Consider the following 19115-nt stretch of genomic DNA (forward strand, 5'->3'; position numbering starts at 1 on the left):
TCCCAGCACTTTGGGAGGCCAAGGCGGGTGGATTGCAAGGTCAGGAGATCGAAACCAACCTGGCTAACATGGTGAAACCCCGTTTTACTAAAGATAGTCCTTGCTAGGTTTTATGCCTTGCTTCAGGAGAGAAGAGCAGGAGTGTGGGGGAGGTCAGTGTGAACTTCCTGGTTCTGTGGATTTCTGAAATTCCTCTATCTTAAAATATTTAATATGCTAATGTGCCATATTTTGGGGTAGCATGTCCTGAACCACACTGTATGAAAATAGGCTTTTTTAATAAAAGGATTTTTGTTTTTTTGAGATGGAGTCTTGCTCTGTCGCCCAGGCTAGAGTGCAGTGGAGCGATCTCGGCTCACTACAAGCTCCGCCTCCCGGGTTCACGCCATTCCCCTGCCTCAGCCTCCCAAGTAGCTGGGACTACAGGTGCCCGCCACCACGCCCGGCTAATTTTCTGTATTTTTAGTAGAGACGGGGTTTCACCGTGTTAGCCAGGATGGTCTCGATCTCCTGACCTCGTGATCCGCCCACCTCGGCTTCCCAAAGTGCTGGGATTACAGGCGTGAGCCACCGCGCCCCGCCAGGATTTTTTTTAATGAAAAGGAAGATGCTGAAGCAATAGGTAACTTATAGTCGTTAACATCCTTTCTGTTAAAGAAAAAATTATTCTGACATTTTTCTAAATGGTAAGGAAGACTTTATTCAGGACTATTGTGATAGAGTCAGCACTATCTTAATAGGGGAGAGAGATTGGGCTGAACTATAAATACTGCAAAGATAGCTGGGGAGTTATAGCCACTGAGCAGAGTGAGGGGGTCAGTGGGTAGAAAATTACTAAGAGGAGATCTCAAAGGTAGGGAGAATTCTTGATAAACCAATTGAACAAGAATCTTGCTAAAGGCAGGCCAGGTTGATCAGTATCAAGGTTGGGAGAATTCTCACTAAACTGACTTAGTAGCATTCTTGCTACAACTAGATGAAGTGGATCAGTATATGCCACCTCAAAACATTCCACTTTGGCACACAAATTATTTTGAGTTGAAGATATTTGAGTTTCTGAAATCCCTTGTATGCCTAAAAGCAGAGTCTCCAAAAAAAAAAAAGAAAGAAAAAAAAAACTCAACAAAATTCAATTGTCATAAATCCCCTGCCCAAAAGCAACTTCAATCTTCTCAGAAGTAAGAAGTCAGCACCACACTCAAACACACACCATCACAAGACTATCATATCTCCCATCTATTCTCCTAAGGGTCCATTTATATTTCCAAAAAGTTATTTGCTTTTCTATAAGCACGCTTTCTCCCTCCTCCCTTTCTCCTACTAAGTTGGGCATATGGTCCCTAACTTCTAGACACCCCTTTGAGTTACTCATCGCTGCGTGCTCCCCTGTGTATACAAGATGTACATTTTAACAAATTTCTGCTTGTTTTTCTCTTGTTAATCTGTTTTTTGATGGTCAAAGTTATGGGGCCCCAGACAATGAATCTAAGATGTGTAGAGGAAAAAGTTTAGTTTTCCTCCCCTACACAGCCTAGGCAGGCTGTAGACAAGACCCAAGGCCTAGTAGGCAAAAAACACTCAAAGGAGCCTGTCTAAAGTTTGGCCAAGGAATGAGTCTTTGTCAGGTCTGAGCTCAAACTGTAGCTGACCACACTATTTATAGGGCGTCATCTAAACTCCAAGGGCACTCTGTGACTATGGTCTAAATGGAACCAAAGACACACATGTGGCATTTGAGCCTTCTGGCTTTGTATCTTAGTTTCATGTTGCTTTTACTACACTATTCACAAAAAATGAAAGGACAAATGTCACCTAACTAAAAATGATCCAGTGGTTTTTCATAAATCTCCCCCCAAATCCTATAAAACTGAAGGTTCTCCTGGGAATTCTACCATAGAAGAAAATATTTATTTTTTAATTACAAAGTTATTTTTTAATAAAAGGGGTAGCAAAGATTCTTGGCTGCATTCAGGAAGCTTTTGAGCAAAATTAATATGGGCACATTCTAGCAGGAGTGTAATTTTGGTGCCATTTCCTGACTAAACCATTTGTTGTGATGAGTCATTCTAGTTCTTGTCTTTTATATCTCCCCCGCCACACACACCCTGCCCCATGTCATGCTTATCTGTATCCCCATTCCTTCTCTCACCTAATTATCCCCGCTTGGGGCCACTCCTATCTGACTTAGTCTCTCTGCTCCAGCAGGCAGTTTGTGAAGCCCTTTGACTCACCAGAGCAAGACTGTAGCCATTAAAATGATGAAGGAAAAGAGAATATGTGGAGGAAAAACTGTTCTGAGGGAAAACTGATAAGGGGCACAGGGTCATTTTAAAAATAAAAGCTAACTACAGAAAGATAAAATGTATCTAATTTCTCTTGTCTCTTTCTTTCTCTCTCCATCTCCCCCTACAGTTCTAAGCTTTCCAATATTTTCAAAAAGCCTCTTAAGGAACAACTTCAGAGAGTACCTGGCTCAGTGAAAAGGTCTGTAGCTGCAGGAACTAGAAGGAGCTAGAATCAGGTGACAGGAATCTGTTAAAGGACGAAATTACAACAAATTTAGTTATAGATCTAATTGGCTTTTATTCACAATTCACGACTCTGGAAAGTCTCTATTCTACAAATAGAATGAGAGCTCCCACTGGGCAATGGCAGAGTAGTGTAAGGCAGGAACAAGGTAACAAAAGAATAGAAAAAAAAACTATTGATTAACATTAGGTTACTTCAAGTTATTTTGGTTTTTAGGGTTAAAACAGAAGGGACTTCCTTAGTATGCTGACTCGGGTAGACTGGAATCTCCTGTTTTGTTTTGTTTTGTTTTGTTTTGTCTTAAAAAAAAAAACTGGTCTGCTTGGGGATCTATCTACTTCTTTAAAGTTTCAACTTGGTAATCTGGCATTTAGCATAAGTGACTCCATTTTGGTTTGGTCTGTTCTGTTGGGGCCTAGTGCAGGAGCTCAATCTGAAACAATGGCTTCCCATAATTTTGTTTATAAACCCCAAAGCCATTTAGATCAAATATGCTTCCAGATTCTCGGCTGGGTCTCTGTAACAAAAGACAGATTGACAAGAGAAAACCATACAAATGTATTTGATATAAGTTTTATGTAACACTGGAGCCTTCATAAGAAAATGAGGACTGGAAGAAACAGTTAAACCTGAATGTTTTTATGCTACATTTGATGAAGTGTAGAGAGTTATGGGAAAATGTTGATAGGACAATAAGGAGTATTGTAAGTATTTTAATGAACAGACTTAGTAAGTCTGTTCATTAAAATTGTTCTCTGGGTCCCTTGATAAAAATGCTCCTATCCTCCAGGTATAGGGAGGACACCTCTCACATAAAGGCCTTATGATCTGCTTCAAGAAAAGTTCAGAGAGTCATTCCTGCACCTGCCATTTCTCAAATTCCTTCAGCTTAAAATATTCAATATGCCAAAGTGACATATTTTGGAGCAGCATGTACTGAACCCTGTCAATGCACACCCTGGAACTCTATGCATGAAACATTTAGAGACTCTGAAATCAAACCTTTTCTTTGAACCTGAAATAAAAAAAAAAAAAATCACTATCTCATGCTGATCTAATTGCAAGTCCAGTCCAATGGGTTTATCTTTCCTGACTTCCTTACTCTTCCTAAATTTCTACTCTAGCTTCCCAGTCTTTAGCCTCTTCTGAGGTGCCTTAAAGAGAAATACTTGTTTTTCAGTGGAAAACTCTGCCTTTCAGGGTTATCAGAGTCTTGCCCTATGCATTCTCTTTGAGCTATTTTGCAACTCTTTGTACACTGTAGGTAACTGATAGATATGTAAATTTTGTTCTGTCTAGAGGTAGTTTTCATTAACTTCCTCTTTCTTGTGGAAAAACCAGTTTTGTGGACATTTGCAATTCATTTCAGCATTCTTTCATTTCACATAAATCAGTGCTGTTTTGACTTTTCCTTTGAACTGGTTATAACATTGGCTGGTTTTCTCATATCATAGGACTGACAAACACTCTACCCTCAGGCTCCTCTGAGCCCTCTTCCCAGCCTTGCCACCCCCTATCTCCCACTTTCAACCCCCTTATTCCTGAGTCTTCATAGCCCAGCTATAGTCAGACTCCTGCTCAGTTAGTTTAGGAAGAATCCTCTACCTTCTGTATCGTCTTAGTAATTTTTCATCCACTGCTCCCTCTCATTCTTCCCCTGACTATAAATCCCCAGCTGTCTTTGCTGTACAGTATTTGGAATTGAGCACACTTCTATGCCAAGGTCTCTTTTGTCCTACTGCAAAAGTTCTATAGGGGCCAAGGGAAAACTTCCCCTTTGCCCTCTGAAGGTTTGCTGAAAATAAACTGACAAAAGCAGATCAATAGGCCAAAAAACATACAAAATTTTATTTTAACAAGCCTAGCACAGAGGAACTGCAGGAGACGGACTACCCAATAACCCAACAGGGTACAGAAGCTTATATACCCTTTTTCATAGAGGGAGAAAGCAGATAAGGAATGTAGAGAATTCTTTTGAGGGGCAGCATATGATTATTAGGGAGAATGAATAAATAGAAATTAACTTGTAAATTATTTTATTCAAAATTTAAATAAGCCCAAGAGGCAGGCATTATTTTGTGGAAAAGTCCATCCAGATGTGGTTGCATGATAGATAATGAGATTTCAGGGAGGGGAAGAAGGCAATTGTGTTTCTTTTGCAAAGAAGCCTTTCTTGGTTAAGTAAAAAAAAAAAAATTCTAGAGAGAGTTACTTCTTGTGCTTGAGGATGAGGGAACAAGACAAGGTTGGAGGGACCTTGATTCTAAGGCAGCTTCTAAGGCCTCTCAGCATGTCAAAGCACCAGTCTTTGGGATATTTCCTTTTGAGCCTTAACATTCCCCTGTCTGAAACTACCCTAGAAGTTTCATACGTTAAAAGCTGAGTTGGTGGCTGTGGAGAGGAAAATCGAGTCAATAGCTGAGTGGTAAAGGATCCCATTAAGCCAGTATCTCATTTTTGCCTCTCCTTCCCTCCCTTCTGTCTTTTTTTTTTTTTTTTTTTTGAGACAGAGTCTCACTCTTGTAGCCCAGGCTGGAGTGCAATGATGCAATCTCCTTATTAAGTGGAAGAGACAGGGTTTCACCACCTTGGTCAGGGTGCTCTTGAACTCCTGACCTCATGATCCACCTGCCTCAGCCTCCCAAAGTGCTGGGATTACAGGCGTGAGCCACCGTGCCCAGCCCTATTCCTTTACTTTCTTAATAAACTTGCTTTCACTTTATGAATTTGCTTCAAATTATTTCGTGTGCAAGATCCAAGAACCCTCTCTTGGGATCTGAATCGGGACTCCTTTCTGGTAACAGGGAGACAGGACAAGGTTAGAGGAACCTTAATTCTGAAGCAGCCCCTAAGACCTCTTGGCATGTCAAAGTGCCAGTCTGCAAGGCTCTGGTTCTCTTTGACAGGAGTAAAATAAATTATTTAACATGAGTTCATTTTTCTATCTTTATGAGAGTCATGATTGTACCTTTTTCTGAAAATTATCTTTTTACAGCCTTCTCTGACTCTCACCGAAGCATATCTCTCACTTTTTCAAAGAAAAATTGATTTAATACATATCTCTTCCAGAAAATCTTCATGATGTATTCCTTTAGTGCTTAACCACTTTATGTGTGATAAATCTGTGATGTTGTTGCTTTGTTCATTTATGAGGATTTACTATCTAAAATTAGATCAAGTTCCCAAGAATTAAGTCACGTGTTTCTTTCATATATCCAAACAAGGATCTTGCATAAGACTCTGTGTGGAATTTATGTTTGCAGTAACATCCTTCTAAGGTGTCAGCCTGACCGCCACCTCCACAAAGGCAGAGGCAGAAGGCAGGAATCATGCAAAAAAGGCAGTGGAGTGCAGAAAACAGCCATTAACAAAGCCAATGCTCTAAAGCTGACCTATTTCATTGCCCTGAGCCCTCATTCAGACTTTGGAATTCCTCCCCTTACACAACACTCACTAACAAGCTTGTCTGGTCTCCTCCTATAGCAAATTAGAAGCAATTACATGAAGTAGGCTCTTAGAAATAGGTATGTTGACAGAAGAGTAAGGAATAGCTGTTGAGTAGCTGAGGGAAAGGATTTTTTTAAGTAAACCAAATAAAATTAGTGATTATATTGCTGGCTACTTTAAAAGCAATGGATGTCTATAGAAAAGGGCTTGGAACTGTGAATAATATCTTCTGCTAATGTAGAGCAAAATATAATGTATTGTTGGAAGATGCACTTCACATAAGTGAAGGATTCATATATATGACATGCCTCCATTCACAAGTATATTATATTTGGTATACTGAAAGACAGAGAATACATCCTCATTATTGTTTGGTTAATATTGTGATATCAGTACCTGCTAAGGCACTTACATTAGAGTCTAATGATCAGAATACTGGAAAAAAACACTGATCATCATTTAAAAAACAGCTGCTGGAGACACATCTTATAGTCAGGTACTACAGAATATACCTCTTTAGCATAATGATTATTTTGAGCTGATTATTTTGAGAAACTGCAGACACAGGAAAAGCTCTGAAAACAGAGTAGAAGTTACTATTTTATAAGGGAAATTTACATGTATAAATGAAATCTCAATTTGTAAGGGTGTCTGTCTCTCAGTACCAGGAAGAAAATGATTTCCGTAACTCACTAGAGATTCTTATGAATGGGGAAGGCATGGACTTAAATCTGTATAACAACCCTTGCACTTGTTTTCCTTGCTTTTCCTAGTCATCTCCCGGTAACTGGCCTCCCCAACACCATTCTTTCTTTGTTTTAATTGAAGATGGCATTTAAGATTAAACTCTAAACCACCTCTTGGAGATTATTCATTTCTGTGTGTATCTCTCATGTATACATGAGGTTTACATGTGAATAAACTTCTGTTTGTTTTTCTCTTGTTCATCTCTCTTTTGTTACAGGGGTCCATCCCAATTGAGAATTATGAAGGTGAAGACTAAGCTCTGATTTTTTTTTTTCATCTTGCCCAAATTCCTATCCAAGGGGCCTGGGCAATCATGCCCTACAAACCATAAATTCTCATCAGATGGGTTTTATTTGACCCTATATATCATGGCTTACTTTCCAACCTAACTCTGGCGTAACATTACAAGACAAGGAAGAAAATCAAAATATTTTACCCCAAAATATGTTTCTCTGCCATATCTTGAAATGGCCTTGCATAGCCGTCCTTTGTGGGGGAAAATCTGCATCTGTAAAGAATCTCTATTAACATAGCTAGATCTTTTTCTTCCAGGCCTTCCCAATCCTAAAGAGATGAACTAAAGTCTACCACCTTTTAAAGATCTGAATAGGAATTATTTGTCATCTATTGTCTCTAAGGGCAGCCACTATAAAATTTTTTCCTTTCTATTGATCCCAGGTTCCCAGGTCTTTAGACAAACTCAACCAACTGTCAATCAGAAAATGTTTAAATTTATCTATAGCCTGGAATCCCCACCCACCCCATTACCCCCCTCCCTTCCCCCTCCCCTCCCCCTCCCCTCCCCCACCCCCCACGCTTTGAGTTGTCCCGCCTATCTGAACCAAACCAATGTATTTCTTAAATGTATTTGATTGATGTCTCATGCCTTCCTAAAATATATAAAACCAAACTGTACCACTATCACCTTGGGCACATGTTCTCGGACCTCCTGAGGGCTGTGTCACAGGTCACGGTCACTCATATTTGGCTCAGAATAAATCTCTTCAAATATTTTACAGAGTTTGACTCTTTTTGTCAGCAAAGGGTAGAGAGAAAATTAGTTTTCCTCCCCTACAAATCCAGTATTCTAGAGAACCTGCTTTGGGATTCAGATCACAGCAGGGCTTTTTGTCCCTTAAGCAAGCCTTGCAACAAACCCAATTTTGAGCATTCTCAACTGTGCTAAGCTCTTCCTACGAAAGGCAAGACTGCGTTTTGATGAGCTTACTCAAAAATCAGGAGCTTATCGTAAGATCATCACTTACATCCTTGGCCGTGGGGCCGAGGCTCGTCCCCTCTGTTTATATGCCATGGGGCAGCAGCTAGATTGGTGGAAGCTCCAGCAGATATCTTCTTTGCCTCTCCCTCACCCTAGAGATTCCTGAGGAGTAGAAATCTTATTACTTCAGAATAACACTCAATTGTTGTCAGCCAGTCTCATTGCCTTCTATGAAGTTCTGTTATGTTCTGCTTCACCCAAAACTGTTAAATGTTGTTCTAATCTAAGTGCTGACATCCTACTTCCTCTTTTGAATGACTGAATGTCAGGAATGTCTAGCAGCTATTTAAACTCTCAGTATTCTTCAACATGACACTTGATACTCTTCTACAGCAATGCCTCTCAAATTATGGTCCCCAGACCAGCAGCCTCAGCATCATCTGGCTCTTTTTCTGGGATCCACATTGTTGGGCCCCACTCCAGATCTTCTGAATTCAAAACTCTGGGTGTGGAAACCAGCATTGTGTAGTTCAACAAGCCGTCCAGGTGATTCTGACGCATGCTAAAGGTTGAGAACCCTGAGAACCACTGGCTAGAAAACTCTGATATGATGTTTGTTGATGGCTTGTATCTTGAGAACAAGCAAAGCATATTTTGTGCTGGCTATGCCATAAGTTCTGACTATTCTGCTATTATAGCTGTTCTTTATCAATAGCTCACTCCACTCAAATAGCTGAATGACAGTTACATCACCAGCATGTCACCTCTCTAAACACTTGAGTACACATCTATACAAAGAGATGTATCTTTGGAGTTGCTCATGTTTTTCTAGTACATTATGAAACAAAGAAGTTTTCTAATCTCACCAGGCACCCCAACTAAAGTGGAAAAAAAGTAATTTATTAGAGGCAATATAACATCCAAATGAAGTATAGATTAGAAAAGGAGAAACTCATTCTAAAGGTAATACTTTTAAAGCAAAAGGGAATTTCTGACTATTATGTAAAACAAGCAGTCCTTTCTGTTCTTGCTACAGTAGGTATTCTAAAGACACTTACTCAATCTGACTTAATGAATCCTGAATGACTTATTCAAATATGATAATCTGCCACCTCAGAAGAAAAGAAATAGTGGCCTTCTCCAAACTGTCACATGTGCAATAATGGGCATTGGCATTGCCAGGATGAGTGCTTAATGTCACCAGAGGCCATCTCCAGACCTTTAGTGCTTTCTCTGTGAAATTATTCACAATGACGAATTGCTCAAATTTTTCAAAAATCTCGCTGAGAAAAATCTTCCTCAAGACAGGTGGCCAAATCTTGCCTTCTCTGTTGTTATCATGACCCAGGAAAAGCTGCAGAAAAAGGCAAACTTCAGAACCTTTGCCTCAAAAACCATTTGAACATTTCCAAATGGATTTCATTCAGTTATAATGGTGTGTTAGGTTTATACTTGGATTAAAGTTTTCCCTTGCTAAAAGGTGAAAAATAGATAGATGATAGATAGATAGATAGATAGATAGATAGATAGATAGATAGAAAATAGATTGATAGATATTGTTTTTTCCCACCTGCATTACTCTCTAGTGATAGAGAGAGTACATATATTACTCTCTAGTGATAGAAAATTTCACTTTACAGGTGGAAATACTTAAGAAACTGTGTAAAGTACTCCCATTAAAACAAAAACTTCCTTGCTCACATTGATCCACTCACTAAGTTTTTGCAAAATAGAATGGGCCAATGATCTCTCATAATACTCAGAAGAGTTTAATCTCCCCTGATCTAAACTCTAACCATCAGCTGTAACGATAGACAATAGTCATCTCATCTCAAAATCTTAACAGGCTCTCCCCTTGAAACAATTCCAGGAAGACCCATGAGACTGTGATGACTCCTCTTCTATCGGATTCTACCTTGTAAACACTTCAAACTTGTCACATATTGTCAAAAACGACATCATATGCCCAACAGGTTCAAGCTGCATTTTCAAAGAGAATATTACCAGCTATACCCTTACATGATTTGTAGTCAGGAGACTGGAGATGCTGGAAGAGAAACCAATGAAAGTTGGTTGCACTAGACGGGCAGGCCAAGGTGGGAGGATCACTTGAGGCCAAGAGTTTGAGATCAGCCTGGACAACATAGCAAAAAACTTTACAAATTAGCTGGGCATGATGGTGGGTACTGTAGTCTCAGCTACTCAGGAGGCTGAGGCAGAGGATTGCTAGAGCCCAGGAGTTCAAGACTGTAGTGAGCTATGATCACACCACTGCACTCCACCCTGTGCAACAGAATGAGACCCTGTCTCTGAAAAAAAGAAGAAGGAGAAGGAGAAGGAGAAGAAGAGGAAGAGGAAGAAGAAGAAGAAGAAAGAAGAAGAAGAGGAAGAAGAAGAGGAAGAGGAAGAAGAAGAAGAAGAGGAAGACGACTAGAAAAGACCATTTCAGGTCCTTTTAACTACAAGCACTACATTTTAACTGCAGGGTGTGTAGCCACGGGTACATGCAAGCCAGTGTCAGTGTGTTAAGTATCCTACCACTGAGACATATATCCAGTCCCACTAGAGACTTAACTCTGAGAGTCATCAAAAAGGACTGCATAAGCAAAGACTTCCTGAAGTGGACAGCCCTCTCCCAAGACCTTCTAGTTAAGATCCAGAATCAGGGCAACAGACCCTCATTTTATTATTTGACTCCTCTTTTTTCCTTTATTGTTTTTATTTTGTGGTATCTCAAGATACTAGATTGTTAAAATGGTCACCCTACTCTTTTTTTTTTCCATTTTTTTAACACTTTCATTTTCCAGAAACTGTGAATTTGCCTTTCTCAAACAACTGCAACAACAGCCAATCTTTTCAGCTGCTGGATTTCTCATCCAGCCCCAGATGTTCTAGTAAGACCCTTATACCCATGCCTATAGGACTAAATGGTACCAGATTTCACCCTAAGACTGACCATGTCATTCCCTTCTATCTTCAATTCAGAAATATTAACCTTGAGGCATCTATATGCCTTAACTTGACACTAGGTCATTAACAATTAACTGTTGTTTCTGATATTTCCAAGAACTTTCAAAGAAACTGGGGAAATATCGAGAATAGGATAGGCATGAGACTAATGATGCAAACTATAGTCCAATTATTTTACCACAAATCTAAACAAAAATTATATAAATGATTTATTTAACTCTAGAGTGTTTTCATCAACAATCAGATCTACTAAATTCAGACAATAAGTGGTACCTACCATAAACAACACATATATGCCTTCTCAATGTGCACTTCTGGGACTTTCTTTGGGTGTAATAAAATGGATTTTCTATGCTTGCTGCATTAAAATATGCTGTACACTTTCGGTATATTCATTCAGCCTTTCCAAGCATTCAAAACAGAACCTCCCAGTGATCTTATTTTATTAATATTTTGACATGTTACCTTACCAGGAGGTATCCATGATGCTGTATTTTACTGATTTGTGCAAGGATTTATACTCTGAACATGAGTTCCTGAAATAGATCATGTTATCCACAATTTATATCAGACTTTGGCTCAAATAGGAAATGAAATAGCTCAAGCATTAAAAGCAGAACATTTAAGCGTAAATCTATCAGATAGAATTTTTATTTGCTCACCAGCCAAGCTAGAGTCTTAGAATTTTTATTTGCTCACAAGCCAAGGTGAAGTCAGGGCAATGGGTGACACATTTTATTATGTCTGGATAAATACTTCAGGAGAAATGGGGCAATAAATCAATGAATGAATGAAAAAGCCACTTGCTTATCTAATATTGGCCAAACTAATCCTTTGGCAAGTTGGACAAAGCCCAAATTGCTCTCCTGGTTGGGCTTTGGGAAATTAAAACATTGGACATGAAGTGAGTTTCGATATTTATTATTATGATTGACCTTAGGTTTTTTGCCCTCCTCCACCGTCTAACTCCAACTGCCTAAATGTGGCTGCACAGCCAGGATCTCAAAACAACAGTTAACCTATGATCAGAGTCAAAAGGAACCTGAAACCTTCGTAGTCAGCCCAGCTTTGTTGCTGAGTGACTGAGGCAGTAGTTGAGAAATTCTGGAAGGGAGCTGGTGCCCAAATGACATAGCTGAGATGGAGGTGTTAACTAAAGACAGTGACAGCCAAAACACAGAGACAGCCTGTCACACATTGCTCAGAGCTAAACTTCCGAGGCCTTATGGGGAACCTATAAACAACCAAATTTGTTTTCTTTGAGGACGTAGTCTGCTGTCCAAGGGCAGAACAGCCCACTTGGCCCCTTGCTGGTCACCAGTTCGCCCAGCAAGAGGAAAGCAGGGTTCGCCATTTTCAAATATGCCTGTGATTTTCCTTCTTACCTCTGTCTTCTTCCTTGTAGATAAATTGTTTGTTAGATGAAATCAATCTTTCATTAGTATTTTGTATTCAAGTAAGTTAGCATGATAATAACTAACAATATGCCTTTGAGTTATTCTTGATACATGCCACCTAACCTCAATGAGCCTCAATTTACTCATCTTGTGAAATGGGAACGCACAGTACACATCTAGAGAGAATTAAGTGAAATCATGAATGACAGTGCCTAGCACCGGATCTGGCACATATGCAGAAAATTTGCCTGCCCAGATGGAGTTAATGAGGAAGGTGTTCAATCGCGCAGTCAACAAGCATTACAGGTAGGTAAGTGCCTAAGTGAAATGCTTAGTGAAATCCAAATCAATCAATTAACCATCATATGTGTTTTCAGTTCCTCGCCCTGGGGAAGATATGATATAAAATACACGCATGGCGCAATACATCAAGAACATGGCTATGGTGGGACTTCACAATTTGAATAAACTGCAGAAGGACAAAGGAGGGCGAGGACAGTTAATGTAAGAGTGCATGAAGGTAAGGAGGAGCAGATAATCAGAACCCTCCATCTCAACTCCCTTCTGGTGCCCCAACAGAGTTCTTCAGCACATGTTATAGGCAATACCGTACAGCAAGCTTGTTCAACCTATGGCCCTCATGCCACCTGTGGCCCAGGATGGCTTTGAATTCGGCCCAACACAAATTCGTAAACTTTCTTAAAACATTATGAGATTTTTTTTCAATTTTTTTCTAGCTCATCAGCTATCGTTAGTGTTAGTGTATTTTAGGTGTGGCCCAAGACAATTCTTCTTCTTCCAGTGTGGCCCAGGGAAGCCAAAAGATTGGACACCCTCACCCCTGCCCCAGATTGAAATCTTGAGTTATATAAATTATCTGTTCCTCAGTTTCCTCATCTATAAAATAGAAATAACAATACCTACTTCCAAGAGTTGTGTGCTTTAAATGTGATAATGGGTGAAAAGCACTTAGCACAGTGCCAATACAAAGCAGGCAATATATAATATTATTATTTCAGTTATTTGTTATTGGCATTGTCTTTCTAGTCTCTGTTCTCTCACATCCTCTCTTCCAACCATGTTAGAAAATACCACTTTACTCCCAGTTTCACAGATTCCTTGCTCTTTCTGGCTTCTACCTTTGTTTATGCTGAATGTACTACAGCTCATTCCCTCCACCTTTACCCTCCAAACCCACACAGAACACATCAACCTGCCACTGCCGTTTCCAGTTTTCAAGGTCTAGATTAAATCTGCAAAGACTTCCCAGATTAATTTGCTCACCACTCAATTGCAAGGTTTTTACCTTTTATAGCACTCTTCACAGACAGCATTGCATTATAATTGCTTTTGTAGGCAAAAGCCTCTAATTGGCTTCTGAGGCAAGCATACTGCTTTATTAACCTTTGCTTTCCCTACAGCCAGCCTAAAAAAGGTACATAGTAGGCTAGTTAGAACCAAAAGCCAGAAATTCTTCATTTGAGTTCTCCAGGATAAAGGGCAATTAGCAACCCCTGCTTCTAGAGCCCACCAGGATTATGCATTGTATGCATGGGTAGGCCATAAGAGGAACTAATCCAGGAATCAGAACCAACAATCTGAAAATATGTGTGAATTGTGCATCCTTACGGCATTTTGAACAGCAAACACTTTTGGTGGCTGAAATCCCTAATGATGATAATTCATAATTACTGGATTGTATGTGTGCCGGTGTGTGTCCATGCATGCACACATGTGTGCAAGTCCAAATGCCAAATCTCTGTATTGTGTGGCTTCCTGCATGTTTTTCAGGGTTACAAAACCCACTAACCAGAGCATATTCAGCTTTAGCCTTGGCTTATATGAGAGCTTTCACTGTGTTGAAATCTAAGGCAAGTATTTTTTAACAAAAGTCAAGTGTGCCCTTTGGGTGAATTGAATTCGATCTCACAGTGAAAGATTGCATTTGTCAGTTTTGATGTACTGTTTCTTTAAATATCACATCTTCTTTTGCATGTTTATTAGCTTCATTAAAGGTATTCTGTCTCTCTTTTTCATGACATGTCTATCTTTTCCACATCCTTAAAGGCAGAGAAGGACTCAGGAGCCTTCAGAGCTCCCCGTAGAGTCCCCCTTCCTCTCTGCTCAATCCTGCCAGCTACTGCCCCGCCATTGGCTGCATCTTCTAAAAGATCAAAAAACAAATCAACAACCCCTCACCAGCTCTTGCTATGGAGTTTACAAAAGCATATATTAAATCTAATAACTTTGGTTATGGTGTTCAAGCAACAGTGGTGGTGAATGGCTTATCCTGCTGACAAATGCACTCCATTAGACTCTACCCTTATCTTGGGCACTGGGAAAGATAAACAGAATAATCCAAAAGATGCCCATGCAGTCACAGGAACCTGGAGCCATCTGGTCAGGACAGAAATAAATCAGGAATGAAGCTTGAATGAATCTCCAGGGGACTCTGGGACTGAATTAACATTATTCAGATTGAAGAGCAGAGGAAACTGGCAGCAGAGACCACTGAAATGACTTTAATTAACACACAGGGAGCAAAGGGCTTTTAAAATGAAATGTCTTGTATTGGAGCTAAAGCCGAGACAATAATGTGAAAGTCCCCCAGCTTGATAAAGGTACATCACAGTATGTATTGATTGGCAGATAAGCTCTGGCCTGGTACAGAAACACAACACGACAAAACAGAAATGTCATTTAATTGTCACTTAAACCACAGAGCTCAACTGATCAGAACTATCCAGCTGCCTTTTGTTAAGAAAGCAGTATACCTCTCAGAATTCTGTGTGAGCTGGCATTTTTATATATGCATACAGTTCCAGGTATAGCAAATCACAATTGTGCAATATTTGAAACATACAGTCATGCATCTTATAAGGACATTTCAGTCAACAATGCACCACATATATGACAGCAGTCCCATAAGATGATAATAGAGCTAAAAATTCCTATAACCTAGTGACATCATTATGGAAATTCCTATCGCCCAGTGATGTCATAGCCATAATGACATCATAGTACAACTCATTACCTTGTCTATGTTTGGATATGTTTAGATACACAAGTACTTAGCATTGTGGGACAAATGCCTACAGTACTGAGTACAGTAACATACTGTACAGGTTTGTAGCCTAGGAGCAATAGGCTATACCATATAGCCTATAGGTGTGTAGTAGGCTATACCACCTAGGTTTGTATAAGTACACTCCATGATGTTCACACAATGATGAAGTCCATTCTCACTGTAAACCCAGCTACCCAGGAGGCTGAGGCAGGAGAATCGCTTGAACCTGGGAGGCAGAGGTTGCAGCGAGCCGAGATTGCGCCACTGCACTCCAGCCTGGGCAACAGAGCAAGACTCCGTCTCAAAAAAAAAAAAAAGGTTTAATTGACTCACAGTTCTGCAGGCTATACAGGAAGCATGAGTGGGAGGCCTCAGGAAACTTACAATCATGGCAGAAGGTGAAGGGGAAGCAAGCATCTCCTTCATGTGGTGGCAGGAGAGAGAGAGAGAGAGCAAAGCAGGAAGTGCAACACACTTTTAAACCATCAGATCTCGTGAGAACTCACTCACTGTTACAAGAATAGCAAGGGGGAAATCTGCTCCTGTGATTCAATCGCCTCCCACCAGGCCCCTCCTCCAACACATGGGGATTACAATTCCACATGAGACTATAGTTATGTTAAAGAATTGTTTGCTGTTTATCTAAAATTCTAATTTAACTGGGTCTCCTATCCTTTATCTGGCAACCTTACTGTGGAAATAAATGAAGACCACCCAAATGAGAACAAACAGAGGCTATTTATTCAGAGCTTGCTACAGAAAGAAAGTCAGCCACCATCATTTGTGGTTGGCAGAGATTCAAAGGCAGGCAGGGGAGTGGGAAAGAGCTTCAGGTATGCCCCGGTTGGAGGCTATTGGTGGGCTAACGAGGAGTTGGATATGTTATGTGATTGGTCTGGGGAGCAGATTTGGCTTTCTCCAGTCAGATGTAAGTTGGAAGCTGGGGCAAAAATATAGGGCAGTTGTTGATGAAGATCTGACTGTTCTGGGCCAGCTGCTGCGGAGATTGTGGTTTGCATTCCCAAGATAGCTGTTGCAGAGGTGGTAGTTTAACCTGCTATAAAGGTTGCAGCAGAGGTGATGGTTGGGCAAAGGACCTGAATAGACATTTCTCCAAAGAAGATATACAAATGGTCAGCAATCACAGGAAAAGAAGCTTGACATTGTTCGTTATTGGGTAAATGCAAATCAAAATCACAATGTGATACTACTTCAAACCCACTAGAATGGCTATAATCAAAAAGATGGAAAATAACAAGTGTTGCTGAGGAGGTAGAGAAAGAAGAACCTTCATACATTGCTCGTGGGAATGTAAAATGGGGAAGCTACTGTAGAAAATAGTTTGGCACTTTAAGTTAAACATAGAATTACTCTATGATCCAACAATTCCACTCCTAGCTGTATACCCAAGAGAAATGAAAACATATGTCCACAGAAAAACCTGCACACAAATATACACAGCAACATTATATACAGTGGCCAAAAAAGTAGAAAGACCTTAAATGTCCATCAGCTGATGAATTGGTAAACAAAATGTGGTATATCAATAGAATATTATTCAGCGATAATAAACAATGAAATACTAATACATGGTACAACGTGGTTGAACCTTGAAAACATTATACAAAGTGAAAGAAGCTAGACACAAAAGGCTACATATTGTATAATTCCATTTACATGAAATGTCCAGAATAGGAAAATCCATAAAGACAGAAAATAGAGTTTCTTTTAGGGGTGATGAAAATGTTCTGGAATTAGCACTGATGGTTGCACAACTTTTGTGAATATACTAAAAATTACTGAATGGTATACTTTAAAAAAATACTGATTTTCCTTAGGGGTACATTTTCTAGTCACCACTTTTAATAAGTATGTCTTCTAACTTTTGCAGCCCTCCTAAATGTACACCCCCAGGCAGCTGTACAAAATGGACCTGCTTTTGGTCTCTTGTCATTGTTTTATGTTCTTCTACAGACACAGCTTCAGTGTCTTCTATCTCAGTCCATTAGTTACGACTGGCAAATGCTGACAGAGCCCCACATAGAGGACTTTAAAGGTTATCCAGGCCACTTTATAAAATAGACTAGTTCAGGTGATATAGTAAGGACTACAAAATATGCTAAAGGTTTAGGAAAGGTTTAAAAAATAGTTATGGTTTTTTTATCCCTTTCCTTCTGCTTCTATTCTTTCTATAGTCTTAGAAAAGATGATTGTCATGGCCTCTGGTTAGTTTTAGTCATCTGGGGGAACCCTGAAAGGCCCTAAATTGCAGCTCTAATGTCCCTTTAGCTGTCTCTGCTTCAACATCTACTACTGTTTTGCTTATATTTTATTTATCTCAAGCAGGGTCTTCCAAACGTGCCTGATCAACCCATCTCCAATAAGCTGGTTGACTTTAAGATGGTAAAAGCTTTATATCTTACCTTTCTCACTGCTCTGAACACTTTGTCAAAGGCTTATTGGTAATATATGTTCTAAACTAGCCATCCTCAACACCAGATACGCATTTAAATAACCTGAGAAATACTTTTTAAATGCTCATGAATAAATGACTAAGCCCCAGACCCAGCTTAATTGTCCTGGGGTGAAGGCAGATAATCGATATCTTTGTGGTTTTTTTGTTTGTTTGTTTGTTTGTTTTTGAGACGGAGTCTCACTCTGTCACCAAGGGTGGAGTACAATGGCACGATCTCGGCTCACTGCAACCTCTGCCTCTCCCAGGTTCAAGCAATTCTCCTGCCTCAACCTCCCGAGTAGCTGGGACTACAGGCACCTGCCATCATGTTCGGCTAATTTTTATTTTGTTTTGTTTTGTTTTGTTTTTTTGAGACGGAGTCTTGCTCCTGTCGCCCAGGCTGGAGTGCACTGGTACAATCTCAGCTCACTGCAAGCTCTGCCTCCTGGGTTCATGCCATTCTCCTGCCTCAGCCTCCCAAGTAGTTGGGACTACAGGCGCCCACCACCACGCCCGGCTAATTTTTTGTATTTTTAGTACAGATGGAGTTTCACTGTGTTAGCCAGGATCATCTCGATCTCCTAACCTCGTGATCCGCCCACCTCGGCTTCCCAAAGTGCTGGGATTACAGGCGTAAGCCACCGTGCCTGGCCTAATTTTTGTCTTTTTGCAGAGATGGGGGTTTCACCATGTTGGCCAGGATGGTCTTGAACTCCTGACCTCAGATGATCTGCCTGCCTCGGCCACCCAAAGTGCAGGGATAACAAGTGTGAGCCACTGTGCCCAGCCGAAAATCAATATTTTTAAAATGTTCTACCAGACAATTCCAATGGGCAGCCAGGGTTGATGAAAACTGCACCAAAAATACAGCTATTAGAATGATCAAAATCCAGATCACTGACAACAACAAATTCTGGGGAGGATGTGGAGCAACAGGAACTCTCATTCATTGCTGGTGGGAATGTAAAATGGTGAAGCCAATTTGAAAGGCAGTTTGGCAGTATTTCTCACAAAACTAAACAAACTCTTACTATTCAGTCCAGTAGTTGTACTTCTTGGTATCTACCCAAAGGAGTTGAAAACTTGTGTCTTGGGCCGGGCGCGGTGGCTCAAGCCTGTAATCCCAGCACTTTGGGAGGCCGAGGCGGGCAGATCACGACGTCAAGAGATGGAGACCATCCTGGCTAACGCGGTGAAACTCCGTCTCTACTAAAAATACAAAAAATTAGCCGGGCGTGTTGGCGGGCACCTGTAGTCCCAGCTACTTGGGAGGCTGAGGCAGGA

This window comes from Nomascus leucogenys, chromosome X (assembly GCF_006542625.1).
Source record: "Nomascus leucogenys isolate Asia chromosome X, Asia_NLE_v1, whole genome shotgun sequence".
NCBI classification, from domain to species: Eukaryota; Metazoa; Chordata; class Mammalia; order Primates; family Hylobatidae; genus Nomascus; species Nomascus leucogenys.